The sequence below is a fragment of the Schistocerca americana genome, chromosome 2 (genome assembly GCF_021461395.2).
Source record: "Schistocerca americana isolate TAMUIC-IGC-003095 chromosome 2, iqSchAmer2.1, whole genome shotgun sequence".
NCBI classification, from domain to species: domain Eukaryota; kingdom Metazoa; phylum Arthropoda; class Insecta; order Orthoptera; family Acrididae; genus Schistocerca; species Schistocerca americana.
In genome coordinates this window covers 1005886133-1005893742 of record NC_060120.1, presented here as the reverse complement: position 1 = coordinate 1005893742, position 7610 = coordinate 1005886133, and positions in this window count along the sequence as shown.

Genomic DNA, 7610 nt, shown 5'->3' with positions numbered 1-7610 from the left:
TTGATCACAAAGTGAAATTTTAGACGGTGTAAAGCTTCTAGTAATATATAACTACGTAACATTTTTCTTATTTACAAATCAAGCCTTGGTTTCAAAGCCCTGTCACAATAAATCATTGACTTCAATAAACTGAGATGTATCTGCTGCACCTAATGGAAGAAGGGTTGGGATGATTAAAGAACCTGAAACTTGCAGAGAGCTAGTTTAACTGAGCCACCAGAGGAGTAGTGGTGGGAGAGGGTGAAAAGGTTGAGAACTGTAGAGAGAGTGTTCAAACTAATCTATATATAAGTAAAAAACTGCTCTGGACACCAGCGATTAGCAGTAGCAGGACATGGGAGATTTATGCAGTGTTGTCACTGCTATCATAACTCAGTCAAGAGGCGTCTTTCCCACTGCACCTGATAGCAGACACAGCCTGCTCCAGCATTGAACGTATGCCTGCAAGAGTGGAAGCTGTCATCAAGGCTGAGGGTGGGCCAACACCGTATTGAATTCCAGCATTACCGAAGGAGGGCGCCACGAACTTGTGAGTCATTTTTAGCCAGATGTCCGGATACTTTTGATCACAAAGTGTATATCTGTATTTAGTTCTGAGGTTTTGATGTAATCATTCGAAATGTTACACAAGTGTAGTGTGCTACGTTGCAGAGGAAATTATGAACATTAGCCACGAGTAGCGGTTTTCTTTTCTTAAGAGCACAGAACTCGAAGGTCAGCTCATTGTCTTTACAATTCTGTTAGATTGGCTTGGGGTGTGTGTGCTTTAATATAGAGAGCATCTGCAACTTACCGTGTGTTTAAGTTAGCATGATTCTAGTTGCCCAGTAACAACGTGATTTTGGTTAACCTGTTGCCTTTCAATGGCGGAACGCGTACTCTGTATATAATAATGAATCGTCGGCGGGCTGTGATTTCCTTACGCAAGAATATCTTCAGCTTTATAACTTAATATACTGAGTCAATATTAATCGATCTGTACTGAAAATAACCAACACTAATTCCATGTTTGCGTTAGTACTTGCAAGGAAAATTCAGATATAGGTGTATGATGGCCGAGTGGATAGCGCGTCAAAAACTGAAAACAGATCAAGTATGTAAACAGGAAGATGGTGTCCTAGACTGAAGAAAAGCAAAAGAGAGACAGTTAACGGCCCAAGAACAAGAACTGCAACAAAGAGGCGTGTGACGCCACAACGGCGTCGTGGGTACGTGGTCATGGTGTTGCAGTACCTCATTCGATGCACATCTAAAAATTTTTCACACCATTATGAACTGTCCGTACACTCATTGAAACGTTTGTTCTCTTTCTGTAGTCTTGGCAGCTGTCGTACTGTATATTGGTTATAGAATATTAGTCATATGGTAAGAATACGTTGCCGTCAAAAGTAAACGTGATGAATAGTGAGAGCAGGCCAGATACCACACAGACGCCTCACAGAAATGAAAACACCAAATAAACGGGTGTGAACCACGGGGGTTACTCCAAAAGAAATGCACACTATTTTTGTAAAAATACAGTTTTCATTCTGCATGTGTGAAAGTTTTACGGTGTGTAGATACATCCTTCCCGCTTGTTTTCAAACTTAATTCAACCTGTTCCCGTGGGTGGCACCGTCACAGCATGTCTTCAAGATAGCTGCTACACTTGACGTTCGTCAGAATCAACGTGCTGTGATAGAATTCCTGTGCTGTGAAAGCGAGACACTGGGAAACATCCACAAGAGGTTGAAAAAGGTGTATGCAGATGCTGCTGTCGATAGCAGTACAGTTAGTCGGTGGGCAAGCAGGTTACGTGATGAAAGCGGACACGGCAATATTGAGGATTGTCCCCGCAGCGGCAAGCCTCGTACTGCACACACTCCAGATGATGTGCAGAGAGTTAACGAATTGGTGACTGCTGACAGATGCATCACAGTGAACGAATTGTCACGCTACGTTGGGATAGGGGAAGAAAGTGTTTGCCGAATACTGAAAGTATTGGCGTTAAAGAAGGTTTGCGCCAGGTGGGTTCCCAGGATGACAGTAGCTCACAAAGCAAATAGAAAAAAGGTATGCAGCGAACTTTTGGAACAGTATGAGAATGGTGGCTCCATGTGACTCTCATCTCTTTGGGAAACTGAAAGACACTCTTTGTGGAACAAGGTTATAAGATGATGACTCCCTTGTGCATGCTGCCAAACACTGGCTCCAGCAGGTTGGTCCAGAATTTTAGCGTGCGGGTATACAGGAGCTGGTTCCAAGATGGCGTATGGCAGTTGAGAGGGATGGAAATTATGTGGAGAAATGAAAATATTGTTCCTAATGGATATATCTACACACTGTAAAACTTTCAAACATGTAGAATAAAAGATGTATTAAAAATATAGTGTGCATTTCTTTTGGAGTGACCCTCCTATGTTACAACAAAGCAATTCAAGAGTAAAAGCTTCCAAAGCGGAACGCAACTTCGAAAACGTTAAAAACATGTTTTGACAGAGCACAGAGAAACTGTGATAGTGAAAATGTTGCGTTCATTTGTTGCAGCTTATGTGAAAAATTATTAAGTTTCCATCGTTTCCTTGAGAGAAATCACATTCACATTCATACGAACTCCTGTATCGGTCAAGGCGGTAGACTAAGTGATCAAAAGTATCCGGACACTTTGCTGATAATTACTTACAAGTTTGTGGCACCCTCCATCAGTAATGCTGGATTTCAATATGGTGTTGGCCCACCCTTAGTCTTGATGACAGCTCCAACTCTCGCAGGCATACGTTCAATCAAGTGGAGGAAGATTTCTTGGGGAATGGCAGCCCATTCTTGACAGAGTGCTGCACTGAGGAAAGGTGTCGATGTCGATTGGTGAGGCCTGGAACGAAGTTGGCGTTCCAGAACATCCCAAAGGTGTTCTGTATGATTCAGGGCAGGACTCTGTGCAGGTCAGTACATTACAGGGATGTTACTGTCGTGTAACCACTTCGCCACAGGCCATGCATTATGAACAGATGCTCGATCGTGTTGAAAGATGCAGTCGCTATCCCCGAATTTCTCTTCAACAATGGGAAGGAAGAATGTGCTTAAAACATCAGTGTAGGCCTGTGCTGTGATAGGGTGCAGCTCCCTCCATGAAAAACACGGCCACACTGTAACATCACCACCTCCGAATTTTACTGTTGGCGCTATACACGTTGTAGACGACGTTCACTGGCCATCCACCATACCCACACCCTTATGAGCAAATTAATGGTGTTGCTATGGGAAGCCCCCTCTCCACTCTGGTAGCTAATTTATTCATGGAAGACTTCGAGGACAAGGCATTGGACTCGGCAAATTTTAAACCAACTGTCTTCTGGAGGTACGTGGAAGACACATTCGTGGTATGGCCCCATGGGAAGGACGAATTACATCAATTTCTTGAGCATTTCAATGCCATCCATGCTAGCATTAAATTTACTACGGAAATGGAAAAAGACGGCTGCCTCCACTTTTTGGATGTCGTCGTTCGCCGTAAAGGTGATGGCACAATAGACATGCCATAGGCCTATATCGGAAACCAACACACACAAATCTACATCTTCATGTCAGTAGCTGCCATCACCCTTCACGGACCATAGGTGTCCTTAAGACTTTAGTGCATCGGACGCACTGTATTCCGATAAAGACAATTTGGAAGAAGAGCTCACATACCTCAAGAGCATTTTTAAATCGAATGGATTTTCTCCGCAACAAATTTGTAGAGCATTCAATGCAAAACCTAAAATGCAGGTATGTGATGAGAAAGAAGATAGTAATTCCTTCAGATCTAGTGCGGTTTTGCCCTATGTGGGTGCTCTTTCAAAATGGCTGGACCATACGCTGCCGAAATATCAGTGGAGGAAATTTTATTTGCGGGGCTGCATGCCCGAACTTTAATGGACTATTCATTACGCCGCGAGAAGTTGAAAATGCACATCAAGAACACTACTGTTTATGGCCAAGTTCTCTGCAGTTAAAAAGCTACCTCACGTAATATGTACACAGATAACAAATTTTGTCAAAAAATCAATTTAAAGCCTTTTTATCCCAGCAACTTGGAGCGATGAAAAGTCAAACGTTTGCCTAATGTTTTCAATGACATGACTGTCCAAAGTTTATTAGCCTCGGGGGAACATCATTTCACTTAAAGTTTTGAGACCACTGTTAATTCTAAATTTATTAAATTAATTTGTGCAAAGATTTCATTTAATTAACAGCAGTATTCCGATACATATTTGACAATTCTGTTACCACACAGAGAAAAAGATGTCTTTTGGGTTTTTATGGTTAAAAATTGGTGACATGAGCATTTATAATTGTACTATTACCGGCGACGATATCGATGCAATCTTTGGTGAGTCAATTATGTCCCAGTAAGTTACATTTTTATCGAAGTAATTAAATTTATGATCACCAGAACAAATATGTTGTTCTAACTTTTGCTGTAAGTATCTCTAGCACAGTAATTCTATTAGTGTGATTTTTGGGCTGTGGGGTATGTAGATTTCTGTCGCTACGTTATCATAACAAGTAGTAAAATGTTGCTGTAATCTCAAACACAAGAGAAGGAAATCACAGTATTGTAACCAGCGTAGAAAGCGTTCTGCCCTGTAGCATACGGGAACGGCACTTTTTCTTTCTTTTTTTTCGTTTTGTAAATGCCACATGCCACACAGATTGATAGTTGAGAACTAGGTAGTGAGATTTTGTTATGCTGTCACGAAAGAAGTACACGTTCTTGTTCTGATGCTTGTTTGCAGCAACAGCCTCGCAGTGATGACGTCACGGTTGCACCTTGAGGCCTGTGTATCAAACGGCGTTGTGGCGACTTGTACCTGGGGTGAGCTGCCCCTTCCGTGCACACGTCGTTTTGGCTGTCTCTGGTTGGTACCAGAGGCCGCAATCTTGACTATATAATCGGAAAACCGTGCCAGCTCGGACGTCTACCATATCCGCCATCTGTCCTCCATGTGCATCCTCTACGACCTCATCCTCTTCCCCCACCGCCTCTTTTCCTTGAACACATCCACACCCTGTACATTTTCCACTGACTCGATCCCCCTCATCCCTTGGTGTCTCCCTTCGTCTCCACCCCCCCACTCGTTGCCGCCCCTTTACTGTTGTGTCCTGCCCTCTCTCCATCCCCACACTTCCAGCACTTACCCCTCTCGGATGATGAGCTTTGACCTGACATTTAACCCTCCTAGCAACTCTAACCCCACCTTCCTCCCCCCTACCTCTCAGGGCTTCCTCTCCCCTCCCCTTCCCTACCCCTGGTCTTCCCCCTCCACCACCACCTCCCTCTCCCATGCCCTCCCCCCCTTCTGTGTCTCTGCGCTTCCTCCAGCCTTGTCTTCCCTATTTTTCTCCCAACCATCCACTCCTGTCTCTTGGTGCGCCTCCTGCCCCACTTTTTTCCTCTTCTTCCAGCCCCCTCCAGTCCCCCCCCCCCACCACAACACCTTTCTCCCTTCTTTTTGCCTCCTCTCCAGCCTCCAGTCCCTCTGCAGGCCCCTACAAGCGGTATTTATTCTTCATGCATGCTCTGTCGTTTCCCATAGTTATTTTAAGTATCTCAGTGTGATTTTTATCCTGTGGCCGACATTTAACATGTTTTTGCCTCCAGTGTTCTTTTAGCTTGCCAGCTCTGTTCTTTTAACTTTATGGCGACTTTTTAACTGTACGCCAGTGCATGTTCCCGTATTAGTGTATATTTTAACATCATCCCCTTTTACTGTGTTTCTTATGACCCCATTTTTACCCCCCCCCCCCCCTTTTTATGTAAGAGTCCCCCTTCTGTATTTTTTGTAAGGCCATTTGGCTGAAGACTAGTGAACTATGCTGCTGCCAGCACTCCCCTGCCCATATGGAAGAAAGAAAGAAAGAAAGAAAGAAAGAAAACAGCTTCGGCAGTCAGCGGTTCTACTCCTGAAGATGGTGGAAGACAGAGCCACCGATAGCTCTAGAATTTTATTCTGATTGACACAACTTGGAAACTGAAAAGATTTTACTCCAGCACTTTGATGCTATGTCAGTATTTTTAAATATTTATCGGGGAAACCGCAAAAGGCTTGCGTAAATTGCTACTACGCACATATGAGCAATAAATTTCTGTAGAACATGAATTTAAAAAGTTCTCTGGGATTTCACTCGGAAAATGGATTCGTTTGTATATAAGGGCGTACTACACCGTTGCTAATATTCAGTTTGCAACCAGCCTGAATTTTAATTAATATTCCATGATAACTGTAATGTCGAATATGGTAAGCTGAACGTGCTTGGTCGTATATGTCCAGTAGGACCACTGTCTATACAAAAAGCATTTACCCCCAACCGTGGATAAATGTTGAATGAACTTTTTCATAAGTAACTAGGCTTAAAGAGCCGTAATTGACAAAAAATATTTAGGCCAAGAGCAACGGTGGCGAACAATAGAGGACAGAAGCTACGTAAAAGTATCTTAAATATCACAGGTGAGGGCACTGTATTACAAATGAAAGAATTTTTTTATAATTAACAAATACACTACTGTGTTCTAAAAGTGCTTCAGTAAATAATAATTAAATTACTGTTAACAGGCCTGTATTTTAAAAAGAGCTGTTACAGTCACGTCTGTCTAACACAGTGGTAATATTAAAGAAGATAGAGTCAGTGTTGGTTCACTGGACAACAGAAGGAAAGAATAGTAATTATTAATGTCCTTTTTAGTCAGAATCAGGGATCATACAGTCATATGAAATTGTTCCTCAGGGTCGCTGACTACCTTTTATCACTTACTCACAAGATCTCTGTCGTTTTCTGTATTATTTCCAGATAATCACACAGATGAAAAATTATTCTGTCTGTTTTTCAGTAAATCCTAACAAGGAGACAGTGCGCTGGCGTGGTGGTCAGTATTGCTGAGTTTTATGATTTTGATATGATTGAAGATACAGGCAGTGAGGTGACTAATGCATTGATTTGCACAAGGATTCTGAGATTTCCCTCAACATATAGACAATGAACACTACCAAATGGTTATAATTAAGTGTTCCTTATTTAAGATGTTATAACATGTAAACTAATTACTCTGAGTCCCAAACATTAATGTCCAGCGTGTGGGGTGCGTAATTTCCATGCCTCACAGTGCCACCATCCATTTCCAACTATGGCCACCAGGTGCCGTGATCAGTCATCGCGTTTCATAGTCTCGCACACATGACCAGTCGCAGAGCACTGGTGGATGTGCCAACATGAGCTTAGAAAAAAGGAGCAGGGCGTTATTGCTGAAGATCTATTACCAAAACAACAGTAATGCTGCAGCTACACTTCGAGAACAACGCCAGCTGAAAGGATTACGGAAAGGTCCTCCTTTTCCACCTGCTGTGTGAAGCATGACGAAGAAGCTTGAGTCAACTGAAGAACTGGGCGTCGCCTTGGGAAGAGGCCGACGGCCGGTTGCACCACAGGTGGTTGATGAAATCACTGTTGCTATAGCAGACAACGCTGAGCGCAATTTCCGGTCGTCAGGCAGTGCGCATACTGTGTCACAACAGTTGAATGGTATCTGTACAAGATCTGTATTGTACAGCAACTTGTATCACAGGACGCACAACTACTTTCTCACAAGGATT